The 17,178-nt window shown below is 54.4% G+C and overlaps 1 protein-coding gene and 1 long non-coding RNA gene across 13 annotated transcripts in view; one reads left to right on the plus strand and one right to left on the minus strand.

The window, feature by feature from the left end:
* The window catches only part of LOC106732606 (transcriptional activator protein Pur-alpha), a 46,248-nt gene extending 41,531 nt beyond the window's left edge, over nucleotides 1-4,717 (minus strand). For all 12 annotated transcript variants that reach the window (XR_012896286.1, XR_012896285.1, XR_012896284.1 and 9 more), the window contains exon 1: nucleotides 4,582-4,717. The gene's annotated coding sequence lies outside the window, so the exon portion shown is untranslated. The remainder of the gene's footprint in view (nucleotides 1-4,581) is intronic.
* An 87-nt stretch (nucleotides 4,718-4,804) lies between these two features.
* LOC142818697 (uncharacterized) lies at nucleotides 4,805-16,332 on the plus strand. The gene is made up of 2 exons (XR_012896288.1): nucleotides 4,805-4,897; nucleotides 14,427-16,332. It is a non-coding gene; the product is annotated as an uncharacterized LOC142818697 (long non-coding RNA).
* The last annotated feature ends 846 nt before the right edge of the window (nucleotides 16,333-17,178 follow it).

Here is a 17,178-nt window from a genome sequence, read left to right on the forward strand (position 1 = left end):
CCCCCCCCCATGCCCGGCACAGCCCCCCACTCACACCCCGGGAAAGCAGAGCGGCTGTGGCCCATGCCAGCCCCGCCTGGCCATGCCCGGCACAGCCCCCCCCCCCCCCCCCCCCCACTGCCACAGCCGCCCGGCTCGCATTTCTGCGCTGGGGGTGCGGGGTCCAGGGCTCCCCCCCCCGCTTACTCGGGCCTGGAGCGGGAGGTGACTCAGGCCCCTTTCCGCCCCAGATGAGAAATCGGAGGGAGGAACCCGCAGGAGGGGAGAAACTTCATCCCGTAACTATGCCCGGCACTTCCCGGCCCGGCGGTCCCCAGTGGGCTGGGCTGGGGAGCGGTACCCTGGACAGCTAGGAGGCTGGCTGGGCGGCAGGGTCGGGGAACAGGCCCTTGGCCTAGGGCAGGTGCCCCGGCCTGGCCGTGGAGAGCCAGCGAACCAAACTGCGCCCCTGGGCCTGATAGAAACCCCTCCACGGCAGCGCCAGCTCGGGGAGCTCCCGGGGGCAGCCCAGGCTCTAGCATGGCCCGAGCCGCACTGCAGACCGCCGAGCCGGGGGGGACCAAGCCACCCCGTCGGGCCAGGGCACGGCCGCAGAGCCAGTGAGGGCGCAGACGTGGGGGGCCCTTGGTGGGAAACACTGCGGGACCCAAAGCAGCTGCGCGACCGAGGCGGGAGCGCAGCCCCCTGCGCATTCTCCAGAGCCCACTCCCCGCACCACCGCCGGGAGTCCAGGCACAGGCTCCCTTCCCCGCTGCCCCCGCTCCACAGCCTCATCGCTCCCGCCCGCCGGAGCCCCTCGGAGGGGCTGCTGCCGCCTGCCCCAGCCAAACTCGGCGCGCTCCATCTATCCTAGCCGGGGCGACCGGGCTAAGGAGGCAGGCGAGAAAGTCAGCGCGGGGTGGCGCTGGCGCCACGGCGGGAGTTGTTATTCGATGTGACTCCGGAGCCGTCTGGCGGATCCAACCCAAAGCCCAGCCCCTCGGGACTTGGGTTCGCGAGCCGCCCTGACCCAGGCCAAAGCCCGCTTTTACAGCCTGCTTCCCCCGGCGGCGAGCCGGCTGCGGAGCGAGGGGGGAGGGGGGCTGCCGGCTGCCAAGGAACGCCCTGTCCAACTGGGCATTCACACGCCCCTGGGCGTCCGCCACTTCTACAGCGACTGCACTTGCTGAGGACAAGCCTTAAAAGCCAAAACCCAGGATCGGGACTGCGCTGTCACGCTCCCATCCCTCTAAGCGAGCACCTGGAAAAGATCTCGGGAGCGGGGAATGGAGCCCAAATATTTCTCCCGGGGAAGGGAGCCAGGGGCCGCGCACAGCTAAGACGAGCGCCTCTGTGGTACGAGATCTAACCTCGCCAGGGAGCCCGCCCCCCTTCCCCCCCGGCGGCATCTGCAGCGCCGCCCGCCCCCTCTCGCTCCCCCGGGATTTCAGCTCCGCGGCGCTAGTCCCCTTCAGTGCATCCACGCCCAGCATGTCCCGCCGGGACCCGCCCGAGCCACTGCTCCGCCGACCGATTTGAAAAGCCAGATTTCAAGCCACGTCTGCCCCGTTCCAGTCGCCCCTGAACCACGACCTGGCGTCGAAACCCCCGGAAAGCTGCTGGACTCCGGTACTTACGGCTCGCCAGCTGGGTGGGCGCAGCCCGCGGAGGCTACGCGCAGCACCGGCCCAATTGAAAGTGTTTGGCTAGTTCGAAACGAAATTTTTAATTTTTAGTTCTGCTGGAAAAATAAAAATTGCATCTTAAATGAGCGCATCTAGCCTGCTTCTAGAATCCAGGTTCATAGCCAGCCCAGGTGCTAGCCACCCGTCCGAGCGGGGCTCCGAATTCTAACAGACTGAACCTGCCTCGGCCAGTCTAGGCAGCCGGATTTTAGGAAACCTACATTTGGAGCGTTTGGATCCCACTGTTATTGCCACCTTGTTGTGCGTGACGAACTAAGCTCCCCAGGAATACCACAAAGCGATTAAAACCCGCTCAACTAGCTGAAAGTTAGTTCACCAGAATCCAGTCTGCAGCCACAGTCTATTCATTCCAATTCCAAAGTGACCGTTTTAAAATTAGCTGCTTTGCCCTTCGATGTCGTGACAACTTGTAAATAATGACCGATCACTGCTGATCCAATTTTTGCAACGAAAAAAAAAAAAGAACTTCAGGAAAATACAACAGGCACTGTTAAGGATCCCAAACGAAATATATAAAATGTAAGTACCGAATATCTTATTTACAGGACAGCTATGGGAGACAACTGATCAGCAAACCTAGTGTAGGGAGTTCGAAAGCTAATCTGTGTCTGTTCCAAACAAATTGTTAGATGTAAGCAATAAGGAATAGAGAAGAGAAACTGGAGGAAAAACGAAAAATAAATTGAAAACGTGTCCAAGAAAAATATTAAAACACAAACCATTTTAAAAAGCCTCGTACAAGAGTTTTCGTTGAAATATTTAATATTTTGGTTTTAATCAATATATTTCGTTTAATTAGCCCGATTAAAATCAACTTACAAGACAACCCCTGTTAAATATTTAGAAGCTGCATGTGTGGATCCGGTGAACTCCTTTTACAAGCTGTTAGTTTTCTCGGAAACTGAACAAGTTTTACTGAAAGCACAAATCGCAAAACTTTACACACCAATTTCTCGGAACATGGAAGTTCTGAAGTCAAAAAGACAATTTACATTTAACGCATCAGACTAGTAGCTGCTACTCGCAAATATCTAACAAATATTCAAAAAAGCTTAAAGCCAAAATGTTTCCATTCTCTCTCGTTACCACCAGTCCCTCTGTTACGGACAACAGCAACGAAGAAATTTCACACCCACCTTCCTCAAATTCAGAAGTACTCTTAACTTTTAACTTTTACTACCTCAACATGAAACACATTTTCCTAATAAATCAATCTTGGAGCTATTTCACGATTTAAGGTTACATTGTTTGCAACATTTAAAAATGTGCAAAGAGTAAATTGTGGAAGAATGTACAAGCTACAATTTAACAATAGGTTTCTTATGGGATTGCATTAACACTAATTAATACATTTTAATAAAAAAGCCACAGACCGCTAGAATTCCAGACTAAGAAAAAAAATACAGTAAATTAGATTTTAAAAACAGAAACAAACGGATTCAGCTCATGCTATCTACTCTACCCTAGTGTACTACTGAATGGGACAGGAGCTAAATATTCCCTATACATTTTAATAACAAACACAGAACGCTAGAATCCCAGACTGAGAAAAATATATATGATAGTAAATTAGTTTTAAAAAACGGAGACAAACAGATTCGACTCACGATAGCTACTCTACCTCAGTGTCTACTGAATGGGACAGGAGCTAAATATTTAATACACCTTCAACACAGAACAGCTGGAGCTCAGAAAATAGAACTTAAGTAACTTGTTTTACTCTTCATAAAAATAACCCATCAGTACTGAGACAACAGAATCAAATTCTGTTCCTTAGCACAACCCTGGTAGACACTGGAATAGAACCAGAATCTTTCACAAGAGACAGACAGACACCCCGCTATGTTCTTCGGATCCTAGAGTTGGTTAAAAGGATTTGCTGATCCCCGGTGAACTTTAGAACCACCAGCAACTCTTTTCATACTCGAAATCAACGCATCAAATTTCCATGCACTCTACAGCAGTGTTTCTCAACCAGAGGTACCAGTACCCTTAGGGGAACTTGAGAGAAGTCTGGGGGGTACATCAACAACTGAAGGTTGGAGAAAACTGAAGTTTTGTTTTAAGTTCCACAGCGTTTTATTATTTTTGTACTTTTTACACCCCAAAATATCACCAATCGTCAGGCCACGATTAAGTTGTTTAAACAAATGTGTTGCAATGACAGAAAAAAATGGTGTGTGTCTGAAACCTGTAGGTCCTGGGGGTACTTACAATTTTTTTGGAAAAAGGGGTACTTTATAAAAGGTTGAGAAACACTGCTCTACAGCAAGCTGGAAAGGACCCAGTTCGCAGGAAGAGGCAAAAGGAGAACCATCAAGAGAAGCAGCCCCGCTCAGCATAGGCTGCTATAAAATAAAATACAGGCCCAGGGACTCCACCGAGGCACAACTTGGGACGATCAGAACCCCACAAAACCAGGCACGTCCGTCCCGTGAGAACCGAGCGTTCACATTCGGACCGCCAAGCCCCGGAACCAGCTGGTTTCTAGAAGCCGAACTCCTGGGCCCCAGGGGCCCCCACTAAAACACGACGCTCCCACAGCAAACAAAAATAAAGACATTTCCCCCCCCCCCCCCATGAAAGGAGACTCATTTCAGGGGGAAGCAGGACAAGAGCCGCTCAAAGGCTTTGCCTTCACAAGAGCCGGAACCATCCGACTGACTGAGGCCAAACCAGAACCTGGATTTACACGGCAGGAGTTAGATCCGGTGTGTGCGGGGGGGGGGGGGGGCTTTGCTCGTGTAAACCCGCAGACACTGAAGCGTTCCGGGGGAGGGCTCAGGGACTGCCAGGCTATTGGCTGCCGGCCTGGCTGGGGGGCGAGTGGGGTCTTCAGGCTCATGCGGCTCGCCCCTGGCCGGGGGAGCGAGCCCGGGGCTGGCGGCGGGCTTACCGGGGCTCGGCGTTCACATGGAGCGGGCGCGGGCCCCGGCGGCAGGTGAGCGCCCCTGGCCCGCGCGGGGCTGCGGGGGGCGCACGGCACAGCAGGCCCGGCCGAGCTCGCAGCGCACGCACCGCCCGGCCCGGCTCGGCTCGCTCCCCCGCAGACGGCGAGTCGTGGCAGCCCGGCGTCGGCACGTAACCCGGCGCTCCGCACTTGACACCGCTGCCGTCAGTGCGCCGCCCCCCCGCGGCTCGCCGCGCCGGGCAGGGAGGGGGCCGCGCCCGCGCCGAGAGCTCGGCCCGAGCCCGGGCTCGCCCGGCAGCAGGTACGGCCCGCGCCGAGCGCCCCCCGCCAGCCTGCGGGCCGCGGCTTGTGCGCGGAGCTCCCCAGCCCGCCCCCTGGAGGCGGCGGGCCCTGCTCTGCACAGCGCCCCGGCCCGCACGGGGGGCGGCTCTGGGCGCTCAGGCGGCAGCCCCGGGGCCTGCCTTGCACACTGGCCGCCCGCCCCCCCTCCCCCCGGGGCCCGCCTTGCACACTGGCCGCCCGCCCCCCCTCCCCCCGGGGCCCGCCTTGCACACCGGCCGCCCGCCCCCCCTCCCCCCGGGGCCCGCCTTGCACACCGGCCGCCCGCCCCTCCTCCCCCCGGGGCCCGCCTTGCACACCGGCCGCCCGCCCCCCCTCCCCCCGGGGCCCGCCTTGCACACTGGCTGCCCGCCCCCCCTCCCCCCGGGGCCCGCCTTGCACACTGGCCGCCCGCCCCCCCTCCCCCCGGGGCCCGCCTTGCACACTGGCCGCCCGCCCCCCCTCCCCCCGGGGCCCGCCTTGCACACTGGCCGCCCGCCCCCCCTCCCCCCGGGGCCCGCCTTGCACACCGGCCGCCCGCCCCCCCTCCCCCCGGGGCCCGCCTTGCACACCGGCCGCCCGCCCCCCCTCCCCCCGGGGCCCGCCTTGCACACCGGCCGCCCGCCCCTCCTCCCCCCGGGGCCCGCCTTGCACACCGGCCGCCCGCCCCCCCTCCCCCCGGGGCCCGCCTTGCACACTGGCTGCCCGCCCCCCCTCCCCCCGGGGCCTGCCTTGCACACTGGCTGCCCGCCCCCCCTCCCCCCGGGGCCTGCCTTGCACACTGGCTGCCCGCCCCCCCTCCCCCCGGGGCCTGCCTTGCACACTGGCTGCCCGTCCCCCCTCCCCCCGGGGCCTGCCTTGCACACTGGCTGCCCGCCCCCCCTCCCCCCGGGGCCTGCCTTGCACACTGGCTGCCCGCCCCCCCTCCCCCCGGGGCCTGCCTTGCACACTGGCTGCCCGCCCCCCTCCCCCCGGGGCCTGCCTTGCACACTCCGGCTGCCCGCCCCTCCTCCCCCCGGGGCCTGCCTTGCACACTCCGGCTGCCCGCCCCTCCTCCCCCCGGGGCCTGCCTTGCACACTCCGGCTGCCCGCCCCCCCTCCCCCCGGGGCCTGCCTTGCACACTCCGGCTGCACGTCCCCCCTCCCCCCGGGGCCTGCCTTGCACACTCCGGCTGCACGCCCCCCCTCCCCCCGGGGCCTGCCTTGCACACTCCGGCTGCCCCCCCCCCGGGGCCCGCCTTGCACACTGGCTGCCCGCCCCCCTCCCCCCGGGGCCCGCCTTGCACACTGGCTGCCCGCCCCCCCTCCCCCCGGGGCCTGCCTTGCACACTGGCTGCCCGCCCCCCCTCCCCCCGGGGCCTGCCTTGCACACTGGCTGCCGTCCCCCCTCCCCCCGGGGCCTGCCTTGCACACTGGCTGCCCGTCCCCCCTCCCCCCGGGGCCTGCCTTGCACACTGGCTGCCCGTCCCCCCTCCCCCCGGGGCCTGCCTTGCACACTGGCTGCCCGTCCCCCCTCCCCCCGGGGCCTGCCTTACACACTGGCTGCCCGTCCCCCCTCCCCCCGGGGCCTGCCTTGCACACTGGCTGCCCGCCCCCCTCCCCCCGGGGCCTGCCTTGCACACTGGCTGCCCGTCCCCCCTCCCCCCGGGGCCTGCCTTGCACACTGGCTGCCCGCCCCCCCTCCCCCCGGGGCCTGCCTTGCACACTGGCTGCCCGCCCCCCTCCCCCCGGGGCCTGCCTTGCACACTCCGGCTGCCCGCCCCCCCTCCCCCCGGGGCCTGCCTTGCACACTCCGGCTGCCCGCCCCCCCTCCCCCCGGGGCCTGCCTTGCACACTCCGGCTGCACGTCCCCCCTCCCCCCGGGGCCTGCCTTGCACACTCCGGCTGCTCCCCTCCCCCCCGCCTGAGGCTCATCTATCCCGGTGTCCTGTCTTCTGACGGTGGCCAGTGCCTGTTGCCCCAGAGGGAATGAACAGATCAGGTAATGATCAGGTGATCCCTCCCCTATCACCCCTTCCGGCCTTTGACAAACAGAGGCTAGGGACACCATCCCTGCCTAACCCAGATAACACCCAAGTTCTAGCTCTTTTTTTGAACCTGTTAAAGTCCTGGCCTTCACAGCATCTGCTGGCAAGGAGTTCCACAGGTTAACAGTGCACCATTGTCATTAACCTCCTAATCAAATTTATTCAGTTTGTATGTTCACTTTTCTAAATGCCAGCCTGACAAAGCATGCCCTGGAATCTGAGAATTCAGCTTTTGTACCCTGTCAATCCTTCTCAGTAACACAGACTGTGCATTTCACACAGCTCTGTTGAGTATATATATTATGTATTATCAACAGCAATATGCGTTTCTTGTAGCTTTTCTGGGTCCCCAATGCCAACCATCAATACCCACATCCCTTTCCCAGTAAAACAACTGTGTAAGCCTCAAAAGTGCACCTGGAGCAGATACATTAAGTAATAAAGTATCATTGCGATGCAGTCAGAGAATATGCCATCGCCTCAGTAGTCTAAAAAAAGGGAAGGCGAGCATAGGAGGTACTTACCAACCAAAAAAGTAAACTATACAGCTAGTTAGAAAATGGCTTCTTTAGAGCTGCAACTGCTTGAGGCTGCCAAATTTAAAGGGCCAGTTGCAGAAAGGCATGCTGGGAAAAACAGTCCTATAAAAGGGGCAAGGCTGCAGTAGGACCTGTTAGCAGGAGGCAATAAGCTGATGAGAGCAGCTGTAGCACAAGCACAGTCATTTTGATTGTAGTCACAGTTTAAGAATGCAGTACTATAGGTTTGTTGTAAAAATGGTTTGGCATGTAGCACTTCAGGAGAATAAATTGCCGCAGCAATGGTAGTAGTAGTAGAGAAAGGGGAAAATGAGGTGAAGAGAATAGCTGTGTGGGGTAAAGCGATAGAGGAGTTAAGAAATGACTCAAATTTAAGATAATCTAACTAAGTGGCTAATTGGCGTGGCTGCAATTCTAGAGATGACAGAAGAAGGCCGGGTGTAGGTTTGAGCTGGTGCTCTCTGTTGTGGCTGTTGGAACAGCTCTGATGCTTACTTATTGTGCATGGTGAAGTTGTGAAGTTTCTCTTTACAAGCACAGTGTGGCAGTGCACCAGGAGCTTATGACAGTCTTTTTGCCTGTATTTTGTTTTTATGTGGCTTGGTCCTCATTTGCTGGGTAATTTTGTTTTGCATGGCTGTTACTTTTCTTTCTTCTTCATTGCAGCTAGACATTAAAATAGGAGGCTAACCAAACTGCAAAAGCAAGCTAGAGGCCAAGCGAGACACTTTTTTAGCCTAGAATCAGGGCGGAACTGAAATAGAGTTCTTGATGTTCTGGGTGTGGTCTGGAGCCTAGAAAGAAATCCTGCAGATTGATGCTGGCCAGTCCTCCTCTCTGCTGCTGCCTGTAATCCAGTGTCGGTACAAAATGCTGAGTTAGCGGGACTGGAGCAAAGTACTCAGTTTGTCTGAAGACCAGGCGCATGGCGGTCTGACATACCTCTGGCTTCTGCAAGCGGACTGTCAGTCTCTGTCGAGTCGCCTCTGCAGCCCCTAACATGGTATGATTTATCCACTGCAAGCAAGTTCCCCTCTACTTGTTAGTAAAACCAATCCAGTCACGAGGCTCACTGGACTCTTCACCTCACCTGTGAACTGATGAACTGCTCCTGGGTGTGTCTATGACTTCCCCGGGTAAAAGCCCAGACTGCAAAGAGCTGCTTTGCCCTCGTGAGGGAGGGATGCGTCTTTCCTGAGCTGTAGCTTGCTAACGGGCCTGCAAGTGACATTGCATGGCCACGGAGCAGTCTGGAGTGCTCTGGACACACAGGGCAGTTAAAATGTCAGAGTATTTCAAATCGTTATCTTGAAAAGGCTATTTAGGATGATTAACTGACATTATCCTCACTCAGTGCCCCCCCCTCCCCCAAGCGTCTTCGGATGGTTCTGTACCTGGGATAGCTAGCCTGGAAGGCCTTCGTTTGATCTCTGACAGCCCTCTCGGGGAGTGTGAACCTGCCTCTTGTGATTGGTCGGAGGGGAGGCGGAGGAGAAGAGGAGCTTCTTGAGCTGCACCAATAGACCCTGGCAATTCTTGACTTCAGTTCCAGGCAAACAGGCTGAAAGTGAAGAACAGAATGGCTAGCGATATGGCTGAATGCAATTTTAGTGGGGAAGCATCAACACGGTTGTAATAAAGGGAAATCCTGTCTCCCCAGTTTATTAGAGCTCTTTGAGGGGTCAACAAGCATGTGGACAAGGGGGAGCCAGTGCATATAGTGTACTTGGATTGCCAGAAAGCCTTTGACAAGGTCCCTCACCAAAGGCTCTTAAGTAATCTGTCATGAGATGGGTAACTGGCTAAAAGACAGGAAGCAAAGAATAGATATAAATGATAAGCTTTCAGAATGGAGGGAGGTAGATTGGTGCCCTCTGAAGGTCTGTAGTGGGACCAATCCCATTCAATATGGAAAAGGTGATAAACAGGGAGGGGACAAAACTTACAGATTATACTAAACTGCTCAAAATAGTTAAGTCCAAAGCAGATTGCAGGCTCATCTGTTAACTGTGTAAGTGTTACACTTTCACATCCCTAGCCTCAATTACAGTGGTTACACAATCACATAATTAAGTGCATGTTAACATCCCGAACTGAGGATTAGCTACAGAAGTCATATAATTAATTATGGAGCATTTTCTCATTGATAGATTTTAAGGGATCCTTTTCAGGTTTAAAAAAAAATCTAAACCAAGCAGAATGTGGTAAGTATCGAATCAGTGATCAAGTACATCTGGTGAAATCCTGGCTCCTCGAAGTCCATGATGAAACTCAAATGAAAGGTTTGCCATGGACTTCGGAGGGGCAGGATTTCACTCTTACTGCATCTCTTGCAGGTACAGTTGGAAGTTGCCCTACAGCAAAAGCTGGCGCTCTAAGGCTAAAAGCAAGCATGTTTTCTCAGTTTTATTGTAGGGATGCCCATCTACATATGGCTGTTGTGACTAGCAATATTTTCCTTTTCTCACTGTAACAATGTTAATGAAACTTGATGTTTCGACAGAAGCTGTTTACGTTTCTGTTGTGCATAACAGGCCAGTGCTAATGTCCAAGACATCTTTTCCCTTTGGGCTATGTCTACACTCACGGCTTCTTGCGCAAGTAATATGCAAATGAGGCTAAGCGTGGAATAGCGCCGAGCCTCATTTGCCTACATAATGAGCCATCATTTTTTTCAGAAGAGACTCTCGCTCCAGAAGGAGCGTCGACACTGCCCCTTCTTGCACAAGAAAAACCCTCTTGTGCAACGCCGTTCTTCCTGTCGAGTAATAGGTGTAACGGCTTGCGCAAGAGGGTTTTTCTTGCTCAGGAAGGTGCAGTGTAGACATAGCATTGGAGTTTAATTTTGTCCCAAATGTGGGTTGATTTTTTTGAAAAGAACCAATGACTTTTCCCTCCCCTGCATAGAAACCTTGTGAGGAAAGACCTTAAATTTCACTCAACTCTTTTAAACTTGGACATGGGTGGGCATGACCGTGTCTTCAATCCCCAGATGGCCGTGTTGGCTATGGAGCAGAAGAATTGGAAAACACAAATAACTAGAAACACCATGGCTGCATACGTTTAGCGTGAGTTGCCAACCTGAGTGAAATGTAAGAGGCCCAGTCCGTAGCGTGCCAGGCCATGATACGATGCACATCCTACTTCTTGACGGGGAACTGCTCTTCTTCCACCCAGGTCCCTTCACATCTTTAAATCCTCCTGCAATCTTGCTACCACCACTCATTCCTAGCTTCGTATCCGCTCAGTTCAGAGACTACGGAGTTCGTTCAGTTTTCTCAGTCCATAGCTAATATGTTAAATTGTTCCTTCGCCTGAGCCCTGTGGGAGGCCAATTATTCTTCCAAAGGGATTTTCTGCCTGGGGACCAGATCTTTGCCTCTGTTCCAGCCCTTCCCCATCTCTCCTGTGGTGGAAAAAGAGTCTAACAATGACTTGCATAATGATCAGAGCATTTCTACCTGTTGGGCAGTCCCTGGGGGACGTAGATTGCAATTTGGCATTCCCTGACTGGCATGAACTTGAGGATGGAGGTGGCTGGGTGGAATTTGAAGGATCTCTGAGGAGGGTTGAAGGATTTAGAAGCATGGGGAAGATACACCAGTCACCTCTGATGTCCCTTGGATGCAAGCAGGGCTAAGGGATGAGACTCCAACTTTTAGCCAATGAGAAGGAAGGGCCTTGTCTAGTTTGTTCTTCAGCATTGCCTGCATTTTGGATCCCATTCACGGCCGCCGGTGCGAGATCGTCCGACAGGCGTTAGTGAAATCGAGGTAAATTGCACAGTGGGCCTAGTCTGCGTGGCAGCCGGTAGGCAGCACAAGAACACTGCGTTGTGCGAAGAGCAAGCGTGTGCAAGGCAGGAAAGGGCAAGGTTAGGGTCGCGTCACAAGCGCCCCCTGGAGTGACCTTGATCCCTTAGTAAGCATGCAGGGCCCTGAGCCGGGTGTGTCGTAACCAAGGAAACGAGCTGGGAGAAGGGACCAGTGGAAGTGCTGCTCCCCCGGCGAGGCGGAGGCCTGCAGGTGCTGTGGAGAGTCCGAGGGTTCCTGCCCAGTGCGGGGTGCAGGCTGGGGCCCAGGGTGACCAGCTAATGGGCCCCCACATCCGTGTGGCCGTGTTCTGCCTGACGTGTGGGTGGTGCAGGCTCAGGGGGGAGTTTGAGTGTGGGAGGGGCCAAGGGGTCAGGCTCTGGGAGGGAGTTGGGGTGCAGGGTATGGGCTGCAGGAAGGGGCTGGGGGTTAGCATTTGCCTTGGCTCCCAGAAGTGATGGGCCCACTCCCTGGCAGCGGCTCCTAGGTGAAGGGACCACCCTGCAGCTCCCATTGGCCACCGTGACCAGCCAATGGGAGCTGCGGAGTTGGCGCTCAGGGTGGAGTCAGTGCACGGAGACCCTCTCTCTCCCTCCACACAGGGGCCGCAGGGACTTGCTGGCTGTTTTCGGGAGAGGTGCGGAGTGAGGGTGGGAGAGAGCCTGCCTTAGCCCTGCTGGCGGCAGCTGGGGGAGCCCACACCCTTTAAAATCGCCTGAGCCCCCAGGTAAGTTCCCTCATTGCGCCCCCTCCCCCCCATCGGTGGGGCTGCCTGGGAGAATAGAGAGCAGACACCAGCAGGTGAAGGCTGCCAAACTCCTCAGTGTGAGGAGGGAATGGGACCTGCTGAAAGACACTTGGCCCCTCGTAAGGAGGTGGACAGTAATTACCTAAATTACTCCAGCTGTTGGGGAGAGGCCGAGGCTCCTGCTATAAGGAGACATGTAAAGACTGAGAAGAAATCCCTGAGATGGCTGGGAGCAGAACCATGGGGCAGGCTTCAGAGGAGCCCTGAAAACCAGACCCACTTTTATTTATTTGGGACTTGGGATGGAGCCTTTTGCGGGAAGTCTTGCAGTGAACAAGCCACTAGGACGGCATTGTTGGGTCAGACGTGCCTGAAGTCAGCTATGGGCTTCCTCAGAAGGGCAACTGAGGCAGGGATCATTGTGTTCCTGGGCCTCAGGATAGGACAAGGAGCAAGGGGCTTAAACTGCAGTGAGGGAGGTTTGGGTTGAACATCAGGAAAAACTCCCTACCTGTCAGGGTGGTTAAACACTGGAATAAATTGCCTAGGGGGGTTGTGGCAGTACCGCACTGACACAGCAGGGGGTGCTGCAGGGCAGGCAGGCTCTATGAGATCTTGTTGACCTAATTGATGATTTCCGAGCACCTTGGCAGGCTGCTAGTTGTGCTTAGGCTGAGCGGCGGAGCTGGGACAGCGCTGGAGCCCTTCCCTGCAAGGAGCAGACAGATGAGTTTTCTGCGGGCGAGCTGAATGCACAAAGGCCCTAGATTTTCCTTCCCTCGTCTGGCACCGGAGCGAGAGGGGAGAACCTTGCAGGGCCCTGTAATTCCAAACTCTGGAGCGGGCCTGGGCCCATGTCTGGTGCCAGATGAAGTCAAGTGCCCTGGACAGGCTTGCAAAGGAGCACTCCGAGAGACAAGTATTTATAGAGTGGAATTAAAAGGCGGGCACCATATGCGCTGCCAGTCTGGTCAGGGTGGCAGAGCCATGGTTGGCGCATTCCCGGTGCGAGAGACCCACAAAATCTTAGAACCCTAGAACTGGAAGGGACCTCGAAAGGCATCAGGTCCATTCCCCTGCCCTCACGGCAGCACCAAGCACCTTCTAGAGCAGTGTTTCTCAACCTTTTTTTATAAAGTAACCCTTTAAAAAAAAATTGTAAGTACCTCCAGTACCTACAGTTTTCAGACATACAACATTTTTTCTGCCATTGCAACACATTTGTTTAAACAACTTAATTGTAACCAGGCGGGTAATGAAATTTTTGGGTGTAAAATGTACAAAAAATAATAAAATGCTGTAAAACTTAACACACACATTCAGTTTTCTCCAAAATTCAGTCGTGTTGATGTACACCCCAGATTTCTCTCAAGTACCCCTAAAGGTACTGGTACCACTGGTTGAGAAACACTGTTCTAGCTCATCCCTGCCCGGTGTCTGTCCAACCTGCTCTTAAATATCTCCAGAGATGGAGATTCCACAACCTACCCAGGCAATTTATTCCAGTGTTTAACCACCCTGACAGTTAGGAAGTTTTTCCTAATGTCCAACCTAAACCTTCCTTGCTTCAGTTTGAGCCCATTGCTTCTTGTTCTGTCCTCAGAGGCCAAGGAGAGTGATTTTTCTCCCTCCTCCTTGTGACACCCTTTTAGATACCTGAAAACTGCTCTCATGTCCCCTCTCGGTCTTCTCCTTTCCAAACTAAACAAGCCCAATTCTTTCAGTGTTGCCTCATCGCTCATGTTCTCTCGGCCTTTCATCATTTGTGTTGCTTTTCTCTGGACTCGTATGCAGCTTATGGTCCACTCTGACCCTTTGATCCCTCTCTGCAGGGCTACTGCCTAGAGAGTCGCTTCCCTTTCTGGGATAGTTCAGCCTAATCCCTGAACCCCACATGGTGGCTCTCTTGGGGCATCCCTGTGAAAGGGAAGCTGAAGATGTGGGGATGGGGGAAAGCAAAGCCATTGCTTGAACCATTCACATTCTTCAAATTCTGTGTAGGGACGTTCCAGGTCGAGTCATTGAATAGTCGCTGCAGTTTGCATCAATTATTTGATTAGTCGATAGGGCGCCTCCGCCTTTGCAGTGCAGCAACAGACCTAGCGCAAAATTGCTGCGTGGAGCCCGGGGTCAGCTGAGGACTCCCCACACTGATCCTGGTCTCCATGCGGTGCTGCCTCTTTGAGATGCCATGGGGAGCATGGGGGCTGGCCCCAGGCTCCACACCACTCTGAAGTACCCCCTCCGCTTCCCCCCCTTGCTGCCTCTTTCTGGGGGGGAAGGGGGAGGAGGGAAGTGACTAGTCGATCACATCCCTAATCCTGTTAACAACCCATATTAAAACTAAACTCCCCAGATTCCTTACCAAATAAAAATTCCTTTGCAGGAGCTGAGCAGAGATCCAGAAGAACAGATGAAGCTGCTTACTGAAGGGTGGAGGAGCCAGAGAAGGTCAGATATCAGCTGTGTATATGATGAGATATCGACAGGAGAGCAGAGAAATATCTACCTAGCTGGGAGAGGCAGCTAGCGGATTTGGGTCCTTCCAAAGCTGATCATTCGAGGGAGGGAGAGGGAGAGAGGCCGAGCCGAGCCACTGATGGGCCAGTGACTCTTGACAAGTCCAGGGATGTAAAAGCGAGTCCAGCTACCAAGTAAATAGAGCCCTGCAAATCTGTGGATACGTGCTTTAGATCCGCAGCTGCAGAGGGGGAGGCAGATATCCGCAGCTCATGTTTTGTGGATATGAATGTGGAGGTGGATGCAAACTTTGTACCTAGAGCCCAGCAAACTTGCGGCTATCCGCTTTGTAGCCGCGGGTATCTGCAGCCGCGAACGTCAGGGAGGAAATCTGCAGCTCATTTTTGCAGATACAGATGTGGATGCAAATTCTGTATCGGCCCAGGGGTCTACGAATAAAGCTAAGAAACTCAAGGGAAGAAAGCTGCCCTGTGGAAAGGCATCATCCAGGCCAGACCGTGCATACCTAGACATGGGTTGCACTAGTTCTTTATTTTGGGGGGGTCTGCCTTTGAGCCCATATTTGCACACCAGCCGTGATGCAAGTCCTTGCACCGTGCATACATTGGTGCAAGCCCTTGCACACTGCATGCACGGGCCAACAGGAGGCTGGGTGTGATGAAAACCAAACTTCCCTCCCGCCAGGCACTGGTAGATCTCAAGACCCTGTCAGGCCTGCTTACTCCTTTACTTATTACAAGGAAAAAAGGGAGCAGGCTGAGAGTGAAAAATGGGCATGTCTGCAGAAACCTGGATTTAAGTGCATTCCTCTCTGTGCAAATGAGGCACTTAGCAACCTCTTGGGCCTTACGAGGTAGGAAAACCTTGGCAGGCGCCCAGCAGCGTTCTGAGGAATGCAGGATCAGGTTCCCATGTGCTGCCTGGCCCGGCTCATCGCCTTTTCCCGGGAGTTTATACACCCTGCACTCCACGCCAGCGCTACGCAGAGCAAGCCCAGCACGCGGCCCCCGAGAAAACCGTCAGCGGTCGTAATATCATCCTGGGATCCCGCTTGCCCATCGCCAGAGCTGACTCAGCAGCATCCGTGTGAGATGGATTTCCTTAGTGCTTTGAACCTGGACCGTTCATTTCATGCACACAGTGGACGTACCTTGCCTCTCGTTTATCATTGCTTTTTCCTCCTTGCAAGAGGATTGTGTACCATATTATCCCAGAAATTTAAATCCAGGCCTTTCCCCTCTGCAAGGGCTTTTCTGTGGTTTGAACTTGGGATCTCACCAGCTGAAGCAAGAATCCTGACGCTAGAACAACCCACACTTTTTGGAGCAACCACCATGTTAGTCTGTTTCAGTATAAACAACAAGGAGTCCTGTGGCACTTTTAAAGGCTCACAAATGTATTTAGGCATAAGTGTTTGCAGGCTGGATCCTACTGCCGCAGGTGCCTGACGTGGAAGTGTCAGTTTGGCAGGTGTGTACACACATGCGAAGCTGGGCGTGTTACATTACTACGTGGTGGACCAGCGCTAAGGAGGTCAGTTCCATCAAGGTGAATACCAAAAGAGGGAAAATGACTTTTTGCAGTGAGCCAGCAACTCCCATTTTATAGTCAGACCACAAGAGTTTGGTTAAAATAGTTTTCAATTTTTTTATCATATGTTACAGGTACATATACAATTTGTGGTTTGTAAGCTGGTTCTCTTGGCTATTTAAATATGTTGGAATTAGTTAAAACAGTGTTATAGGCTGGCCCCGTGCATGAGTGAGATGAAGTGCTGCATAAGAGTCCAGTAAATACAATGCCCTCCGTAATTACAGCCAATTACTCTTTTATAACGCTCCCGGTGAACACAGCACGGACCAGCAGAGACCTGTGAAAATACATTTCATCACCCGATAGCTTCTGTTCTGTTGATTATGGGAAAATGGGTCTGAGACCGCATTAAGAGCCGGTGCAAAACAGAGCTCTCGCAGAGTGTACTGTGGTCTTAATGGTTTGTGAAACAGGTCTGCCTGCAAAATATTTGAAGGCGAGGCGTGAGGTAGCCCTCTGAAAGCAAGCCTGTTCCAGCAGGGCAGCAAGAGCTCTGGGAGTGACCGCTGTTCTCCAGAAACCAGTGCTGAAATCCGGAGAGGAGAGGAAGTGAAGGAGTCCTTGCGATGTTCCCAGGGACGAGTAACCCAGAGAGCGGACCACAGGGAGTCTGCATTAACAATCCCCATAAAACAGGCTTCATCAGTCCTTTGAATGAGCTGTGGTACCGTTGTATTGGACCGCTCGTTTGCTTTCCTTCTAACTCATAACTTTATGCTTTAAAAACCAAAAAACCCTGTTGCTCAGAGGCCACTGTAAGAAATCTGGAGTCACATTTTGATGACTTCGAACTTCACTAAGGCGTGTACGTGTGTGTTTTGCACGGGCCACAGAAATACAACTGTTGCAAATCCAGCCACGTCCCCCATGAGAAGTAGCACAAGGACCAAGCATCTGATGGGTTGAGCTAACAGGCCAACGGGCCCCAGTTCTTCCTGCTGCAGAGCTGATCTGGAAAGCTAATCTTCAACAAGAAGCGGCTTCTCCCTTGTCATGCTATTTAAGATGCCAAAAGAGTAACAGGGTCTGTGTTTAGTCTGACAACTGGCAAGCCACGGAAAAGC

This window comes from Pelodiscus sinensis, chromosome 17, assembly GCF_049634645.1.
Source record: "Pelodiscus sinensis isolate JC-2024 chromosome 17, ASM4963464v1, whole genome shotgun sequence".
NCBI lineage: Eukaryota > Metazoa > Chordata > Testudines > Trionychidae > Pelodiscus > Pelodiscus sinensis.